The sequence below is a fragment of the Balaenoptera musculus genome, chromosome 12 (genome assembly GCF_009873245.2).
Source record: "Balaenoptera musculus isolate JJ_BM4_2016_0621 chromosome 12, mBalMus1.pri.v3, whole genome shotgun sequence".
Classification (NCBI taxonomy): Eukaryota; Metazoa; Chordata; class Mammalia; order Artiodactyla; family Balaenopteridae; genus Balaenoptera; species Balaenoptera musculus.
Genome location: NC_045796.1, coordinates 32,354,755 through 32,374,595, shown reverse-complemented (window position 1 = coordinate 32,374,595; position 19,841 = coordinate 32,354,755). Strand labels below are relative to the sequence as shown.

Here is a 19,841-nt window from a genome sequence, read left to right as displayed (position 1 = left end):
AGATACCAGTCATCGAACAGAACTGAGAGTCCAGAAATAAACCCACATATCTATAGCCAACTGATTTTGACAAGGATGCCAAGCCCATTCAGTGGGGAAAGAACAGTCTTCCCAACAAATGGCACTAGGACAACTGGAAATCCAAATGTAAAAGAATGACTCTGAACCCCTACCCCACACCATAAACAAAAATTAACTCAAAATGAACTGAAGATTTAAAATGTAGGAGCTAAAATTATAAAACTCTTTAAAGAAAAAGAGGTGTACATCTTCATGACTTTGAATTTGGCAACACATTCTTAAATATGATGCCTAAAAAACAAGCAACAAAAGAAAAAAACAGATGAATTGGACTTCATCAAAATTAAAAATATTTGTGAGTCAGAGAACACTATCAAGAAAATGAAAAGACAATCCACAGAATGGGAGAAAATATATGTAAACCATCTATTCAACTAGGGTATCTAGTATGCAGAATATATAAAGCACTCTTAACACCTCAACAACAAAATGACAAACAACCCAACTATAAAATGGGCAAAAGACTTGAATAAACATTACTCCAAAGGACATTTCTCCAAATAACATATACAAATGGCCAATCACTATAGGAAAAGACGCTTAACATCATTAGTCATTAGAAAATGGAACTAAGAACAACAAGGTCCTACTGTATAACACAAGGAACTATATTCGTTATCTTATAATAAACCATAATGGAAAAGAATATGAAAAAGTATATATATGTATAACTGAATCAGTTTGCTGTACAGCAGAAATAAATACATTGTAAATCAACTATAGTTCAATAAAATAAATTTTTTTTAAAAAAAGAAAAAGAAAACGGAAGTAAGACCACATGGAGATTATCTCCTCAAATCCACTAAAATGGCTATTGAAAAAAATTAAGAAAATAACAAGTGTTGGTGAGGATTTGGAGAAATTAGAACCCTCATTAATTGCTGCTAGCGGGAATCTAAAATGGTACAGCAGTTTCAGAAGAAGAAGGGGGAATGAGGTGTGATTGCTTTAAGGGATACAGGGTCTCTTTTGGGGGGATGAAAATATTCTGAGATAGTAGTGATGGTTGCACAACATTTTGAATATAATAAAAACCACTGCATTGTATACTTTAAAATGGTGAATTTGTTATATCAATTTAATCACTTTTTTAAAAAAAAAAGAAAAGAAAGAAACCTTGTACTCTTCAGAAAAAAAGAAACCTTGTACTCTCAGCCCCAGGCAACTAGCACTAATCTATTTTCTGTCTTTACAGACTTCACTATTCTAGACATTTCACATAAATGGAATCATATCATATACAGCCTTTTGTATCTGGCTTCTTTCTCTTAGCATACTGTTTTCAAGGTTCATCCAAGTTGTGGTATGTATCAGTACTTCATTCCTTTGTATGCCCAAATAATATTACATTTTATGGCTATACCACATTTTTGTTTATTCATTCATTAATTGATGGGCACTTGTTTCTGATTTTGGATTATTATGAATAATGCTGTTGTGAACATTCATGGTACAACTTTTTGTGTGGACATATGATTTCACTTCTCTTGGGCATATACCTAGGAGTCGAATAGCAAGGTTAAATGATAGCTCTGTGTTAAGGTTTTTGAGGAACTACCAAGACTGGCTTCCAAAATGGCTGCACTATCTGACATTCCCACTTGCAGTGTATACGGGTTCCAATCCCCCGAATGTTTGGCTGCGGCCAAGCAGTATAACCACTAAATGTTGCTTGAAGATAAATTTGGGGGCCCTGAATTGGAAAGAAGAGATAGATAGTAGAAGCAGGGACAGTCCAAATGGAAGGCTACATAAAAAGGTTCATGCAGGTGAGGGAAACAGGGAGAAGTTGGTCACAGGGTACAAACTTTCACTTATGAATAAGTTCTGAGAAGCTAGTGTACACCATGGTGACTACAGTTAATAATAGTGTATTGTATACTTGAAATTTGCTAAGACGGTGGGTCTTACGTATTCTCTCGCCAAAAAAACGTAACTGTGAAGTGATGGATGTGTTGCTTTTGATTTTAGGAATCATTTCACAATGTATACGTATATCAAATCATCATGTGGTACACTTTCAATATATTACAATTTTGTCAATTATACCTCAATAAAGCTAAGAGAAAAACAGACTTGTGTGGAAGCAGCAGTAGCAATGATGAATAAAGGACTGATATTAAAAAAGTTTCAGAGAAAAAAATCCATAGGCATTGATGTCTAAATAGACAGTAGATAAAGAAGAGGCACAACTAAAGAATAATGCCAAGCCTTCCAGCTCAGAAGACTGGAAGTTTCAAGATTTTGGAACTTTTAGGGACACTGAGTTTGAAGTGATGATGTAACATCTAAGTTCTTGGAGAGGATTCCAAAAATCAAAGAAAGAGATGATGATTTGGGAGAGAATAACCCTACTTCTAGCATTTGTTACTATTATTAATCTTATATACCTTAGTTCCAAACAAGTGACTATTTTTGAAAGTTTTGGTAATAAAATAGCAGAGAAAAAAGCATTTAAAGATGCTAGGATTTCCTTAAAAAAAAAAAAAAAAAGTACTTTTTGACTGGCAGAGCATCCAAAAGGGCTAGAACTAAATAAAACTCTGCATAACAAGAATGGAGTTCAAGGTACTATAACAACCAAACATGGTAGATGGAATCTATCTATTCAAGCAGATACAGCGTCACCTACATGTGTTTCATGAGGAAATATTCAGAAGGAAGTCTCAGTATATCAGGTTAATCTACCAAAGGAACATTGGCTACAAACCAGCTCAACAGGGCAAGATAAGTGCTAAGGAAGAAAAGATAGGAAACCCAGTATCAGATTATTCAGGGATTATTAGTTCATTCAGCAAATAATTAAGAGCCCATTGACTGTCAAACAATTGTGAACACAGATGTGATAACTGCCTTTGTGGAGCTTATAACCTGATGAGGGAGAAAGGCAAGTAAAGTCAATCGGAGAGGAGGGAGGTATACCTAACAGGGAGGACAGGGCCCAGTGGAAGGAAGAACCATAGAAGGAAAGATACCCAGAGGAAGCTATATCTACATTAAGACCTGAGAGTAGAATATTGCTGGCAACATGCCCGTAAGTCTAGACATGAGAGAAAACCTGACATATGAGCAGGGAAACCCAATTAGTAAGTTAAAATCTAGAACAGCAAGAACCTCATAAGGTAAAAGCTACGTCACAAAGTTTGAGCCTCTTCTGAAAAGCAAAGTGGTACCATGAAAGGATTTTAAGCAGAAAACTAAAAGGACTTTAAAACTACTGTTCTGACTACAACATGAAGAACAAAAATTTTTTTAAACTAGAGGGGAAAAAAAAAAACCCCCACAAAGACCAGACAGAACATTACATATTTATCCAGACAAGAAATTATAGCTGTATTAATATTTAAAAAATAAAATATTAACAAATGGGTAGCCACAGTCTCTGCTCCCTCCCCCCCAAAGAGAATTCTGCCATTGTAATTTCAATTCTGAAAGCAACTTGACTGATTTCCTGTGGGATGGGCTGAATTACTAGACAGAAGAATAGATCCATAAAGAACACAGGAGAGACTCAAACTGTAACCGAGGGAGTTGGTGTTTATTGTTTGGGAGGAGACTGGTTGAAGGGAGGGAGTGTGAGGGCTGTTTTTAAACTGTGATGGGGAAGAATCAGAAAAATTCATAAAGTGATGAAGAGAATTTTTAAGTTTTGCTGTTATAATGGAACCACTTTTTGGTTTTTCAAGAGACCAGAGTAAAAACGTAAGTGGTTTATCAATTCTTTGTCAATGTTGAGACTTGTGTTTCGTTGGCTACCAAAGTTAAAACTGGACCATGAGAGAGCTCAGCTTTGTGCAGGTTATAGTATCTGAATAGAGAAGGTGTTAATGGAAGGAATGGATAAATTCAAGAAATATTCAATTGGTAGAATGATAAGAAGTTGGCAACACAGGAGAGTCAAGAAAGAGATAAAGAAAGAGCAATTAATTAGGCAGCAATGTCATTCACTGAAATAGTTAACAAAGGAGGAACAGAGGGTTTGGAGACAAATTAGTGAGTTAATTTAAATTAGGTAACAAGCAAAGAGGTATAAAGGAATAAGTCAATAGTGAAGATAAAATGGACTCGAACAAAAATACTCAATCCAGAGGAAAGCAGGAAAAGAAGAAAAAGAAACAAAGAACAGATGGGACAAACAGAAAACAAAGAGCAAAATGGTACCCAACAACAACACCAGCAATTAGATGAAACGTAAATGGCCTAAATGCACCAATTAAAAGACAGATTGTCAGAGTGGGTAAAAGGAAGACCCAATTCTACACTGTGTACCAAAAAAACTACTTTAAATACAAGGACTGGGAACAAGAGAAATGGCATGAAGAAGCAAAGTGTGATTTGTACAGAATGAATTGTGATGGCAAATCAAAGAGATGGCCCTAGACAGCAGAAATGACGTGCTCTGTTTACTATAAGATTAAGGGGGAAAAAAAGTCTAGAAAAAGAATTCGTTAACACTATAAATAACTGTGGTCCATATACTATGTTAGGGTATAAGTAAATGTCCTGAAGGTGCTTAAATCCTAATTATACAAGTAAATTTTTGTTACTAAACTGGATAATCTTGGCTCAAAGTCCATGACGTGGAAACACCAGCGGCTTTGAACCTAAAATATGTCCATTTTCAGGCTGTGGTACTCCTTTCCTACCCTTATTTCCACTTTCCCTTTCTATTAGCTAACCTAGTAGAACGTGCACTTCCATGGCTGTCTTCTTCAACACCTACACAAACCATGATGGTAATCATATGGAGGGGAGGAGAGAGCAATTTTATCTGTGTGTTACACCAAATATGCATTTACAGGGGCTTCACAGTTTACAAAGCCTTTACCTCTTCCCAATTATATTCATATTTAATAAATTTAAGCTAAGAGACTTTTGATGTGTCTAATTTATCTTTTGTATAATAGAAAGCTCTTATTATTGGGTACCCACATTTTATTTTGCTTGTCTTCATAAATCCAATGCTATAGTAATATTTTTGTTCTTTGACTCCCCAAATGCCTACATTCTTTAAAACAGCAATGTCCAATGTTACCTGAACTTCACCACGTATGTACTTCTTTCTACCAAATTTTAAGATTTGAAATTACGGCCAAAAATTATCAATGAACATTTTGAGGGGTTGTGCTAATTACTAGGGGAGGTGGGAACAATATGAAGACCTAATATGCTTAACATGTTATCTCTGTTTTACTCCTCTTTAGAAAAGGATATTTAGCATTTGCAAGAGAGAAGCATAAAAAATATTTTTTCAAGCTTTTATTCTGAGACTGTGAAAAGTTCGCATCATGGTTATAATTTGTTTCTCTTGGATCTGAACATACACCCACCCATTGGCTTCAGAAAAATGCTTGGACAGAAACCCTAGGACAGTTATACTTCCTGGAAATTTCAATTGGGAAAAAAAAAAAAAAAAAAGTATCCCTTCCCTGAAGGGATAGCCAGTAGCAAATGATGCAAATATTCTTTTGTATTAATACCAATTTGTAAAAACCTATGCGTACACAAGATACATTCATTCATTCAACAGATATTTCTTGAACAACTATTAAGAAGGTAATTTACAAATGGATTCTCCCTCTCACATACTTGATACATGGTATGATTCTATTAATTATTAAGCAAAATGATTAAGAAAATTTTATTTATCCAGTTTTGCGGGGTAATTCCCAGTCCTCAGAATGCTTCTCTCTGCTACTGACTGGCTGCCTTTCCGTGTGAACAATCAGATTCCTAGGCGCAAAGACTGCAGTCTTACAACCATATCCCTCACAGCCCAATACAATACTTGGCATATAGTAAGGTAGCCAAAGGAACATTTGATGAATGAATGAATGGATGGATGGATGAATCATATTCATTAAGTAGTACAAACAAAAATCCCAGTAAAAGAAAAAATTAAACTCAGTACAGGTGTCGCTCCTGATCCTTTCCTCTCTCTTCATCCAGGCTCACTTTGTTGCCCTTTTCTCTATAGGTATTTCTACTGCTGAAATGACCATTTTGAATTCTTTATCAGTTTGCCTTACTGTGAACTTATCGGCAACGCAGTCTTCTTCCTCATCTTTGAACGCCCAGCCTGGTGCAAATTAAGACTGGGCACAAATTTGCCTCATAATAAAGAGCAACAAATACCAAAGACACCTCCTTAAATCAGTATTGCCAAGCTTCAGATTATTGTTGTGTAGTAAAAACAATGTACTGAACTAGTAACAATGAGATTTACTATTAAAATTAAGTTAAATAAATGTTTGATCCTAGTCACCTGTACAACAAATACCACCCAAATCATAGCACCAGATTTTACTGAACAGAAATACACAAGTGCTTACTGGAGTTGGAAGTGTCACCTAGAAGCCATAAATAAAAGAAATATGAAAGGAGGCTTCCCTGGGCAGACACCTTTAACTGAGGGTAAAAATCACCAGCACAAATACCCAGGGAAATCTGGTAATTCTTCAGAAAACCTGGCGTGTAATGTTTCTAAAACACAGATATTGTAATTATGCCTCTTACTTCAAAAAAATAATAGCAATGAAAATTTTTGAAAGGCTTCCAGTGGCTCTGCAGGGAGTACGGAGACCAAACTCCTCAGTATAACTTCCTGGGTTCAGCACCGACTGGCTCCAATCCAGATCTGCAGCTCGTCTTCTGCTTCCCATGCCCTCTCACACACACCCTGAACTCCAGCTATACCAGCCTCCTCAACACGAAATGCTTCCGTGTCCTCATTAATGCTGTCTCTCCTCTGTCTAGACTGTCCACTTCCCCTGTCTACACTTGAAGAAAAAAAGAAAAAAAAAAATCCAACCCAAGCTTCCAGGTATAAGGTTAAATACAGGCAGTTTGTGACCAAACCTAACAATAGTTCTGTTGCTGATTTTTAAACCACAGAACACTCAGAATAAAACTTTGGGGGTGTGGATGGGGATCAAGTTATTTGTGAGTTTATGGTACACACAGTCTCTCACAAATCACAAGGCTCTGAAAGAGAAGTCTGGTACATGGCAAACCAGCCCAGCAGGGAGTGACTACATCTCCAGCCATACCCACTGGCAGAGAAAGCAGGATGCCAAGAATGGCCAGGTCGGACTCAAATGGGCTAAGAGTAATGCAGCCCCTCCCTGAAGACGGCCCTGAGGTCTATGTGACTGATGAATGCACTCTTCCCAGGGGACAGAACAAGGGGCAGTAAGATCTGCTCAGGAATCACACTTCAAGGACGAGCTATGCCCAGAGCAATATTTATGGCTCTGCGACAGGGCAGGGCAGAGCACTGTCCAGGGGGGAAATCTGAACAATGCCGCTGATCACTGACAAATGATCTGGATGGAAATGAAGCTAGAGGAATAAACATCACCGGTACACCGTGTTCTATGAGACAAGTCACTGCAACTAGATGCAGTAGGTCAACAGGACTTTGTATGGTCTGTGCTTGGGGAGGGAAGGACTGTACCTGCAGTTGACCTATGTAAGGTGATATACACACAAATATACATTATACTTAAATGCATAGAAATGTGTGTGCACATACATATATATTAGACAAAAAGGGTGAAATGTAGCACTCCTGAATAATCAACTTAGCTGCCACACCTAACTTCCCCCTTTGTCACCATCTCCCTGATCTTTTCCTCCCACCATAGTCAGCCACGCTCTATAAAGAATGTGCCTAGTTCTATTCAAGCCATTTGGGTTCAGCCATAATTCAGGTATCTCATATCCTCCTCCTTAATCCCTTTTTATCTCTTCACATTATCCCCTATAATTCCATGTTAACTCTATATATCAGAACATCTAATTCAACAAATGTTGAATGAACAAACAAAACAGCACAGTTGTAACAAGATAAGGAAACTTGTTTCTGTTCTCTTGTCATCTTAATATCAAAAGTAAATATTCTTCCCATTGGATCCTAGAGTAATAAGAACCAGGCTTGAGGTTCTTTTTCTCTTCTGGAGAAGGACTGGTCTGAGTATCCACCAATCGCAGGGGGAGGGTTTCCTCCCACCTCAACCTTTAATTATATAGGAATACCCACATAAAGAAAGTTTATTTCTGCCGTGGAATTTATTGTAACAGGATCTGTCCTGTACCAATTGTATATTTATTTTTAAAAGAAACAGATGGAATGGGATGACACAGGGCTTGGTATCACTGTCTCAAACAAGCCCAGCTGATGGCTAGACATATACACACACTGTAATCCCTGTGTACCTCTGCCCCAGACGACAGGAGTCGGGCCACAGCAGAATCAGCTCTTGTTGGAAATCAGTGAGCCAGCTGTCCAGGACAAGCCAGGGCTTATGTGATCAGACCTTTACTTGTTTCAAAGGCTTCTTAACAGTTCTAATATAGACTTATTATGCTTTTATGATGCTGGAAAACATCCAAAATGATTAGCCTATCCTTTTCTGACTCGTACATCTTTAGGCAATAAATGCACGCACTTTCTGCTAACTGAGAACTTTCAAGTGAGTCCATCTAATGCATGAATGCCCTATGGAGTAACATTTCCAAAATTAAGTACTACTATCTTAAGAATTTACAGGACTTCCCTGGTGGCGCAATGGTTAAGAATCCGCCTGCCAACGTAGAGAATGGACTTGAAGACACAGGGAGGGGGAAGGGTAAGCTGGGACGAAGTGAGAGAGTGGCATGGACATATATACACTACCAAACATAAAACAGATAGCTAGTGGGAAGCAGCCGCATAGCACAGGGAGATCAGCTCGGAGCTTTGTGACCACCTAGAGGGGTGGGGTAGGGAGGGTGAGAGGGAGACGCCAGAGGGAGGAGATATGGGGATATATGTATATGTATAGCTGATTCACTTTGTTATACAGCAGAAACTAACACACCACTGTAGAGCAATTATACTCCAATAAAGATGTTAAAAAAAAAAAAAAAAAAGAATCCGCCTGCCAACGAAGGGGACACAGGTTCAATCCCTGGTCCAGGAAGATCCCACATGCTGCGGAGCAACTAAGCCCCTTCGCCACAACTACTAAGCCTACGCTCTAGAGCCGGCGAGCCACAACTACTGAGCCTGCGCACCTAGAACCTGTGTTCCACGACAAGAGAAGCCTGCGCACCACAACGAAGAGCAGCCCCTGCTCACCGCAACTAGAGAAAGTCCGCGTGCAACAATGAAGACCCAATGCAGCCATAATAAATAAATTTATATTAAAAAAAAAAAAGAATTTACAGACACAGACAGAAAACAAACTTACCGTTACCAAAGGGGAAGGGAGGGAGGGATAAATTGGGAGTATGGGATTAACAGATGCACACTATCATATATAAAATAGAAAAACAACAAGGACTTACTGTACAGTGCAGAGAACAATATTCAATATCCTGTAATAAACTATAATGGAAAAGAATTTTTAAAAGAATATAGATACATACATATGTATAACCGAATTACTTTGCTGTACACTTGCAATTAACAATATTGTACATCAACTATACTTCACCAGTAAAAAAAAGAGTTTAGAGATACATTCACTGTATTTTGCCAAGGGAAAATAAGCAGGTTTAAAAAGACAATGCTGGGGCTTCCCTGGTGGCGCAGTGGTTGAGAATCTGCCTGCCAATGCAGGGGACATGGGTTCGAGCCCTGGTCAGGGAAGATCCCACATGCCGCGGAGCAACTAAGCCCGTGTGCCACAACTACTGAGCCTGCGCTCTAGAGCCTACAAGCCACAACTACTGAGCCCATGTGCCACAACTACTGAAGCCCACGCGCCTAGAGCCTGTGGTCTGCAACTGTGTTCCACAACAGGAGAAGTCACCGCAATGAGAAGCCTGCGCACTGCAACGAAGAGTAGGCCCCCGCTCACCACAACTAGAGAAAGCCCGTGTGCAGCAACAAAGACCCAAACGCAGCCAAAAATAAATAAATAAAATTTAAAAATGTTTAAAGAATCGTTTAAAAAACAAAGGATAATGCTCTGATTTTACCCCATGTGTAAATTCACAGATAAAACACTGGAAATGCTCAGCCAAAATGGTTAACAATGGTTGTTTCTGAATGTGGGCAATGGGAAATTTTGCTTTATTTGTATTTTTCTATATTACCAAGTTTTCTCCACTGAACATATATTATTATAATTAAGAAATATCTTGATAGATTAAAGTCCATTAAAATAAAAAATATGAAGCTTTCTCCCTTTATTTCTATACTCCTGCTTTAGCACTTTTAAAGCAGTGCAAAACAGGATGACTAAGTCCCAGCAAAGTTATAATAAACTGGTCATGTGCCATGTGGTATAGATTTACCTAAAACACAGAGGTACATTCATGCTATTCTTCCTTGAGCTTGGCACTATCTACAAGAAATTACTCTAAGAAGCACATGCTTTCAGACACTGTTACATCAGAGGTCTTTTTTTAAAGTTAGATTTTTAACTGGATTTAAAAGAATGAAAGGAATTTCCTGGATTTTATCAGGGTAATTTCCCAAAAGATTTTTGCCCCACTTCTTACTACAAGGATTAAAGCCACTTAGCAAATTAGACTGTGTACTTGCCACTTAAAATGCTATTCAGAACATATAAATTAAGAGATCTTTAAAAAGCAGCACATGTCAGAAGAAGTTGTTTTAACAGTTTCCTATGAAGTTAGTCAAAAAGCATCAAACATCTGAGTGCAGGAGGGATCTACTTTCTTTCAGACCACACAGCACTATAGAGAGACAGGGAACACGTATCTACATTCAATCAGGAAAGAACCTTTCTTTGTTTTATCATCATATGACAAGTATCACTGTCAAGTTTTCACTACAACTTCATTAAAACACCAAGCCATACACACACACAATTTAACACAGCACAAGGAGGACAGCGACATATTCTTCAGAACTGCAAAATGGCATCTGCAGAATGTCTCAAAGGAATGACAAAGGCACTTCTTTAGCCCAAACAAAGAGAACAATGTTTCCACTAGGACACTACAGGACTATTGCATTTCAGGGGGGAAAGGCAGTAAAAATTAACACAAAACAGAGCTGAACCTGTAGAATGACAGTCTGTGGAGAAGAATTAAAAGAAACTATTGAGAATACACGTTTCACTCATTATAGTACAGAAAAGTAAAAAGAGTGCTTAAGGTTTTAAAAGTTGGGTAATTTCACATTGTAAATCTGAAAAGAAAAATAACTTTAAAATTCAAAATATAAAATTACTTATCAGTTGAACCAATGATGTTAGATTCATAAACACTGTGCATCTGTAATTCATTTTGTTTAAAAGATGGCTTATAAACAAGCTATGCCAGCACACTTATCATTTCACTTAACTTCCCAAAGACACTGTATTAGAAATGTACTGTCAATGCCTCCACGTTACAGATAAGGAAATTGAGACTCGCAGATGTGAAATGACTCAGTAACGGGCAGATGTGAGTTTTGAGTCCAACTCTTTCACTTATTAGCTATGAGATTCTGACTTTCTTTCCAAGATGCCTTTACTTTGAATTTCAAGAACTAACAACATCAAATAATGTTCACAAGGATTAAAGACAAATGACTGTCAAAAATGGGACAAGAAATTTCCTAAAATAGCATACTGAAATGGAACTAAATGCTTAATAAATTGGAGGTGGAGAGGAAATCGGGATACACCCACTCAATCAAGTAATGTCTTCAAAACACTGTTATGAGAAGGGCTTAAGAAATGCCTTCAGAACAAAAAAATAACAGCAAGAGAATGCCAAGAGCCAGGATTAATTACAAAATAAATATCTAAATATATTTGGTGGAGAAAGATCGTAATCAAGACCTAAAACTGACGGTTCCTCACTTTTATCTGAAGTGTATGTACTTAGTTATCTTCAGTGGAGAATGCCCTAAAAAAAAGTTTGATGATTTTTGTACTGTAGGAAAAAAACGCAGTTATCATTACAAACAGTAGACTCTGATTTAAGTAAGTAAAACCAGTAAATAAATTACCAACAGATAAATTTTTTCTCGTAACTAATAGTTTCTCATAAATTTGTTAGCCCTACTTTGAATAGGGCTACCCACCTCATCTTCCTAAACTCCAGTTCTCATCACGTCATTCACCCTGTTTGGAAAACCTCAGTAACTGCAGGAAAAAAACCCAAAGTCTTCCACCTGAAATGCAGACCCTGGCCAGACCCTCCTTTCTAGCTTTTCTGCTCGGAACTATCCATGATGATTTCTATTGCTGAGGGGGGAAAAGCCAAGAGTCTCCAGGCTCACTCCCCCAGACTCTTCTCAGAAGTGGGCAAACTGAGAAGCATGCCCATCACCACCACCATCGGGCAAAATCCAGTTACCAGGCTATGGCCTTGCCAAAGACTCCCCTGTCCTCCTTCCCTCCTCCAGATGCCCACAGCACTCCCTTCCCCGCTTCCAGAGCTCAGCACTTTTCTACAGTACTGGCCCTATGCCCACATCTTACCCACCATGCTTAACAAGTCCGTCTTACTCATCTCTGTATCCCCCAGAGCAAAACACACACCACTTTGCACAAAGTCATGCTTAGTCCATTTGGGTAGAAAGAAATGAGGGTATAAGAAAACACCTTTAAAAATAGAAACTGAGGGCACCTATTTTTCCCAACAATTCCAGGCATCATCATCTTATTTTTCTATTATCCAAGATAATCACCTTAATGATGCAATAAAGTAAGCCTAATATTAAACTAAACGACACTCTAATGGAATAAACACTATTTTGGCACATTTATAATGAGAAATCTCATGCCATCTTTTAAGATTCATACGAAGAAAATGTGCGGAGTGTAGGACTTACCATCTTCACCTGCATGATTGGTTCTCATGGGTTAAGACTGACCTAAAAGGTTGTTATCTTCAAAAAGGTATTGAATTCTAAGAGAAGCAAGAAGAAAATAGAAATGCCTCTGAAATAAGTCCTATGATAGTATGTTTTGGGATATACAGTCCTCCTGAATCATGTAAGTTTAGGTCTGGGAGGTGCCTGAAAAAATAATGTAGCCAATCCTTTGTATCACAAACACCAAAGAATCTAAGAAATTCTAAACTGAGCTAAGTGACTGAGGGATTTTTTTTTTTTTTTTTTTTAAAGAATATTGTAAGAAAAGGCAGAAACCTAACCTCCTGGCCAGGTATTTCTCATTTGCATGAACTTATTATATCAACCAGGTGATGAGCTCACATTTCTGAATGAATCTGCCCCTCAGCGTTTTCTCAAATGCAGCTCATTTTTCCAAAACACGCTTTCCTCTTGGTTTTTCTTTTCCCAATGCACCTCACGCTGTGGAGCTTCCAATTCCCCACAGGCTTGAAAACAGTAAAAAAATGTAGACTAGTGGCTACCTTTTTTTTTTTTTTTAAACTACAGGCATTGTCATAATCTCTCCTTCATGCAAAGCATTCATCAGATGGAAGTATGGAAGATCTTCTTCCTTTCACCGCTCAAGGTGGCACAGAAAATGAGGGCAGAAAGCAGGAACAAGGAAAAAGTGAAGGGGTACCTGAGCAAGAAAGCAGCAGCCGTGGCTATCAGACCGAAGCCATAAGACAAGAAATGCACTATTTTATTCTTCTGGAACACTTAAATATATTGTGTAACAGTCACAAAGAACTTTTAGGATATGCCTATATAAACACAATATAAGCTTATCTTCCAGAAAAGCCGGCCAACCCAAATACCAGAATCTGGACCGTATCTCAACCAGCTCTGCGGCTGGTGCCTCACTGGTAGTCATCCTCTACTTACCTTTGCTGCATAACAGGGCCCTGTGAGATAGAATCCAGGGATATTCATTCCGTCTTAGGAGAATGACACTGTAAATAACTTAAATACCACTACCTCTCATGAGGTCAAAACAGAGCATCTAAAGAAAAACACCGACTCACATTTACCAGGGATGGATTGATTCACTGGGTAATCACTCGAGCTCCTCGGAACTCACACGTGCAGCCCAGCTCTGCGATCACTGCTACCACCTTGCTCGTTGGCACGATCCAAGGACGCCTGGATTAAGATAAACGCCTTAAGTAGCAGTGCTGACACAATTCAGTTCCTAACGCTTATGTCAGAAGCGGCCCAGCCCCCGGTCAGGAAATAATACGACTGATACTAGAACCCAACGGTAAACATGAATATCTTTAGGAGGTAGTGTTCCTTTTCCAGTCGTAAAATTAATTCCCAAATTATTTTACTCTTTTCACTGAACCAAACAGAAACAGGTGGAAAATAATTCCAAACAGCCTGGAAACTATGCAGAGCCATTATTACTTCAATATAATGAATTCAAAAAGACTTCGCAAGAGAAATAAGATCACACTCTAGCAACACGAGACTTCTTTAAGGGAAAAGAACACACTTGTGCGCGCACACACATCACACAAGTGTACTTGGTCCCTGAGTGATGTGGGTGCTGCCCTGTGCTGCTAGCTCCTAGAATTGGTCTCCTTTTGCATCACATGTTCTATGTCCTAACACTTCTCCACAGTGAGCAAGTTGGGAGATGGGGAGGCCTCCACACCTATTCTAAGGCAACCAGCTTAGAGACAGGAAAAAAAAGGAGTTGATCAAAAAGGAGATTCTTTATACTATACTGAACAAACTTTTTGGAATAAATTAAGCACAGCATCATAAGAAACGCAGAGCACTGCCAGAAAAAAAGAAATAAACAGAATTTTCTTAATTCTGTTTCTTCCTACTTTAGTCACTCAGGCTATTTCCATTATATTCCTCCAACACTTAAGCTGTCATCTCTAGTGGAATTTCCCCACCCACCCCAATCATTTGAAAAACTTCTGGAAAAAAACCAAAAGTATAATCAACTTTGCCAAATGACAGATTTTGTCCCCACCCTAATATTTGGCTATTCATCCCTATTTCTCGATCTCTTTCCATTCTTACTCCCTTTCCTTCTTCCCCCAGCTACAAATATATCCCAGCAATTATTTCCTTTCTTCCCCACTCCCTACTCCTGAGATTTTCAACACTAAGTTTCTTCATTCCCCTCATCCCACCTTCAATTCTTCTCTCAATACAGAAAGTCAAGAAATGTACAAAATCATAAGTCTTCAAGATGCAGAATTTAATATGCTGAAGACTTCTTGTAAAGGAATTTTTCCAAGAAAAACAAAAACAGGATTCTCCATCACCTACTCTTCAGACAGCCCTCCAGGAGCCCTCCCGTCAGCTGTTTTATACGGTTTCTTCTAGATGAACTAAGGTCAAACAGAGGTGACGGTGAGTCTGAGGCTGTGTGTGCCAGTATATTGCCTGAATCCATAACAACTGCCTCAAAAAGGACATCTAAATACCCACTGACCAAAGCAATGTGCAAATCATGCTAGACTTGCTTTTTCCGCAGAGATATTCCTGAAATCCGCGTTACCAGCAGGACTATCAACTCACAAAGAGGAGAGAGGAGGCCGTGTTCCCTAATTTGCCTTAAATGTGTTCAGAACTCTTTTAACAAGTTATAGTAATAATAGGGTGAGCCTACAAGGTGCTCTGCTAGTACTATGGAGATGAGACAAAGCGGAGGGGAGAGAGGCAGAAGGAAAGAAGGAAAATGACAAGACAGCATCCTTGTCCTTGAGGAGCTGAGACTCCAGACTGCTCATACACACAACCCCGTGGAAAGTTAACATTCATAATGTGCCCACATTTCAAGATAACAGTAGGAGAAATGCCGTTAAGACTTGTGTGAGCAATTGCCAAAGGAATTATACAGCTAAGAACTCCTACAGGAATTCAGCAAAATAAGGCAAATATAATTCCAGAGCAGAAGAAATTTGGCATAGGAGATGATAACTAACAGTTTGGCAAAACCACTAAAAAGTTTGAAGACATTTATTGTTTTAACATGGCAGAAAAGAAACACTTCAAAGACACTTACGCTTAGTGTAAAACATACATTTTTAAACTTCACTCCTTTCAGGTTCACATCAAATAATCGTAAAATAGCAGCAATCCAGCCATCTCATAATGGTTTCTAAACTTCTCCAAATCACTTGGGGCAAATTAATTTAACTACACAGGTGTGTTTCGGTAGTCTCAATGTTTCACTTTTTTTCAGACTCAAAGTTAGATGAGATGGATTATAAATTCTCTGGGGCAATGCTTTCTAATTTACCCTAAAGGATAATACTTCACAAATTTTCCCCAGTAAAATAGGCAGAATGGGATAGTTAAAAGTATACTGGACTAGGTGGAACCAGTTCTAATTCCAGCTCTGAAAGTCATGGGAATTAAGAGCAAGTCATTTAACTTCATTTTACTAAATTTTCTCATCTATAAAATAAAGACAGGGAGGATTCATTACCTCTTAAAGTACCTCATAGTTCTAAAGTTCTACATGCTAAAGAAACTACTTGGCATGGCAAAACCAAACATATAGTATGAGCCCTACTTTGTGAAATGTATACAAATATGCATTTACTGAAGTATTTAAACCACTGAACGTACGGTTATAAATAATAAAAACAACATAATATTAAGTGATTATGTCTGAAAGTGGGAATGAGGCTGGCTTTTATTATTTGCTTCTCTGTATTCCAAGTTTTATTCAACAAACACATACATTTATCATGAAAAAGATTCAACCCCTTGAATCCAAGCGTGACATTTGGAATCAAAGCTCTTCAGTCTCTATGAAATACACTGGAAATCAGAGTTCTCTTGGAAACATTACAGGCCCATCTTGGATTAGGAGGAAAGTAGAGGCGGAAAGCCCCTCAATTTTGTTTTTCCACAACTACTTTTCTCATCTAGTCTGAATCCCCTCCTCTGTCCCCACCCTTCCACATAAAAATCTCTTGGGAGTGACTGAACGCAAGTAACCTAAAACTGGAATTTCTGGAAGTGCGTGGTTTTCCAAAAGCACTGTATTTTCATCTCCCTACTTCCACACACACACCCAGAACTGGATTTCATACTTATTTTGCAACAAAACCTCACAGCAGTACTTAAACATCCTTTAAAAAAAAAAAAAGGCATGGGCAGGCTATATTAGAAAAAAAGAAAGAATGATTTGGCACCTGTGGAGGTGATGTCATTACCAGCCATGGCTCTGAACTGTATCTGGAATGCAGCTTAGGCCACCCAATGCTATTTAACATAAAAACACAGTCTTTCCCGGCCCAAGAAACCTCACAGTCACACTTGACTGTACTCTGCTTAGGAATCCAGCATTTACAACTCTTCAGCTTTAAACATTTCGTAGAGCACAGCAGATACCGTCAGCACCATCCTTGAAGGTTAAACTTTAGCAGCTCTAAACCGTTATTTGACAACCAGCAGGCCTGAGAAGGACTAATTCTGCACGCCTGTCTATAGGCAATCCCTGACTCATGATAGGCCAGGTTCTGAGTCACTGCCTTGGGGGGGGGGGGGGGACATACATGCACCCCAACCCAAGAGGAAGTGAGGACTTGGTTGCGGACGGAGTGAGCACAGTGGGGGAATGAGATGAGGATGACAAAAGTGAAGCTGGAGATGAGAGCCTCAATCCTTATTCTGTAAAATGAAGCTAAGAAAATCTAATTCCTGGCTATCTGTACAGATAAGATAAAATAATATAGAATGACGGTTTCTGACATAAAGTAAACTCTAAGTAAATGTTAGCTATTATTATTTTTCCCCCCTGCAGAAACAGTCATTAAAGGGAATACTAACTCCCCAGGCCTGCTTAAGAAGGGCCAATTAATCTATAACACACCTGAAAGTACTTGAAAACTTAACTGCAAATTTTAACACTTCTAAGGAAAACACACATAAGCAGTTTCACCTGAAACACATTTGCTCCCCAGAAGAATGAGTGGGCGATGACCCTTTCTGCCATCCTTCATTCATACTAGACAGCCCGACGAAGAACCCTGATCCCACCACTGCTCCAGCCAGGGGCCCACCCAGAGATGGGGCACCCGACCAGGGGTCGGCATGGCAACTCTTGGAAACTGTGGATAAAGATCCACGGGAAACTGGGCCTCCGCCCAAACCACCGAACTCCCCACTCCACCGTGCCCTGATCCCTTTTTTAAGAGCCACGGAACTGTGGCCACCTGCTTCCCACTGCCAACACCTGACCAACATGGTCCAGTATGAAGGGAAACGAAACGCTCCACCTCCCGAGTTCAGTCTAGAAAGCCACACAAGGGCTTACAATTTACTGTCAAGATTTTACTACTCAAAGCAATGGGAGATGGACCAGGAACATCCAGATGTGTTTGTCTGTTTCACATTTCTAAATGGAAAGCCAAGATCATACTGGGATGCTAATGCTAATTTATTTTTAAAAAATCATCAAGACAGCAGAAGGAGAAAGAAGCCAGAACTTATATCTCACAATTCCCACGACTGTCTACTTGATCTTTTACTGAGTTTTGTCCCCTCACAACCATCTAAAAATTAATTTTCAATTTTATACGGCTGATTACATGTTATGTGGTCACCATAACTCTAAGTTGCAGAAAGCTCTCTCCCTAAGACCCAGAGCACATCAAAAGCCCCCTCTCCTCACCCCCCAGCTTTTACAGAATTACAGGATCTTGGCGATGACCCACACGCTGACTTTTTTTCCAATCTATTTCCCTCAGTCTGACAGAGAAGCTCCACAGACCCAGTGTGGAGCCAGAAGGTCAACCAATACCTGGGCCATACTTTCCTCTACCACCCGATCACGTGTAGTCTCTACTAGGGGAGAGGGGGGCTGAATCCCAAACCTAGAATGCATTCCAAATCGAAATTGTTTTTATTACCCATACTCCTACCTACTCCTTTCTCTAAGGCACAGAGCAGAGGGTGTGTGTGTGTGTGTGTGTGTGTGTGTGTGTGTGTGTGTGTGTGTGTGTGTGTGTGTGTGTGTGTGTGTGTGTGTGTGTGTGTGTGTGTGTGTGTGTGTGTGTGTGTGTGTGTGTGTGTGTGTGTGTGTGTGTGTGTGTGTGTGTTGGTTCCTACTTTAAAAGCGAACCCCATGATCCTGCCCTCCGCACCCTCTCAGTTACCCATTCCCACGGTTCCCAAACACTAGCTTTCAATTTTTTTCTGTGACCCAGAGTAAAACATTTACATCCCAAACCAGTTCACAAATACACAGTAAACACATGCAATTTTAATGGAAACACAGTTTTCAAATGGTCGCTCTGATCAGGCCTAAAGCCTAAGCCTAGGCAGTCTGTGCCAAATCCAGCCCCAGCCCCTCTCCGCAGTGAGCCTTCTCCCTGCCAGCGGGCTGCCTCAGCGGAAAAAGGGGCACCTCTTTCCTCCCACTCCCCTTTCTCTTTCCTCTCCCACGGGGAAGATTCATGCAGTGGCAGAGCTCCACTCCAGCCAGGGAGGTGGATCCAAGGTACGATAAGTGCTGATGGAAAACTTTTCCCAAAGGGGAAGCCTTCTTTTTTCAATTCAGGTAAAATCCTGTAGAGGCTAGATAAGGCCCCAACTCTCATGTTGTTTATTCATTTTCTAAATGCCAGTCATGACCTTCTAAAATGATCTCTTGGAAAATCCTGCCCTAGAGCTATATATGATCCTACCATTATCTCATTTTCATTCGTCCCAACCTCTGATCCCCTTCCGTCCTGCTTCTTGAACCACCCCCCCCATCTACTTTGACCCTGAGCGGCCGGTGCCTCCACCACCTTCCCGCTGCCCTGTCTTCACTACCCTCCTTCAGCAGCTTGGATTCCACGGGCCACCACTAGACCCTCAGCTCCCAGCCCCGCTGTCCTCCAGCACATCTGTGTGCTCTGCGGCTCCACCTAACTCCAGCCTTACTTCAGCCTTG

General features: G+C 39.6%; 1 protein-coding gene across 19 annotated transcripts in view; it reads right to left on the bottom strand.

Annotated features, from left to right (window-relative positions):
• EPB41L2 (erythrocyte membrane protein band 4.1 like 2) overlaps positions 1–19,841 on the bottom strand; it is a 214,412-nt gene that overhangs the window by 141,672 nt on the left and 52,899 nt on the right. For 3 of the 19 annotated variants that reach the window (XM_036870869.1, XM_036870868.1, XM_036870886.1), the window contains one exon: positions 13,951–14,068. The exons of the other annotated variants lie outside the window; for them this stretch is intronic. The gene's annotated coding sequence lies outside the window, so the exon portion shown is untranslated. The remainder of the gene's footprint in view (positions 1–13,950; positions 14,069–19,841) is intronic. 19 annotated transcript variants of the gene reach the window in all.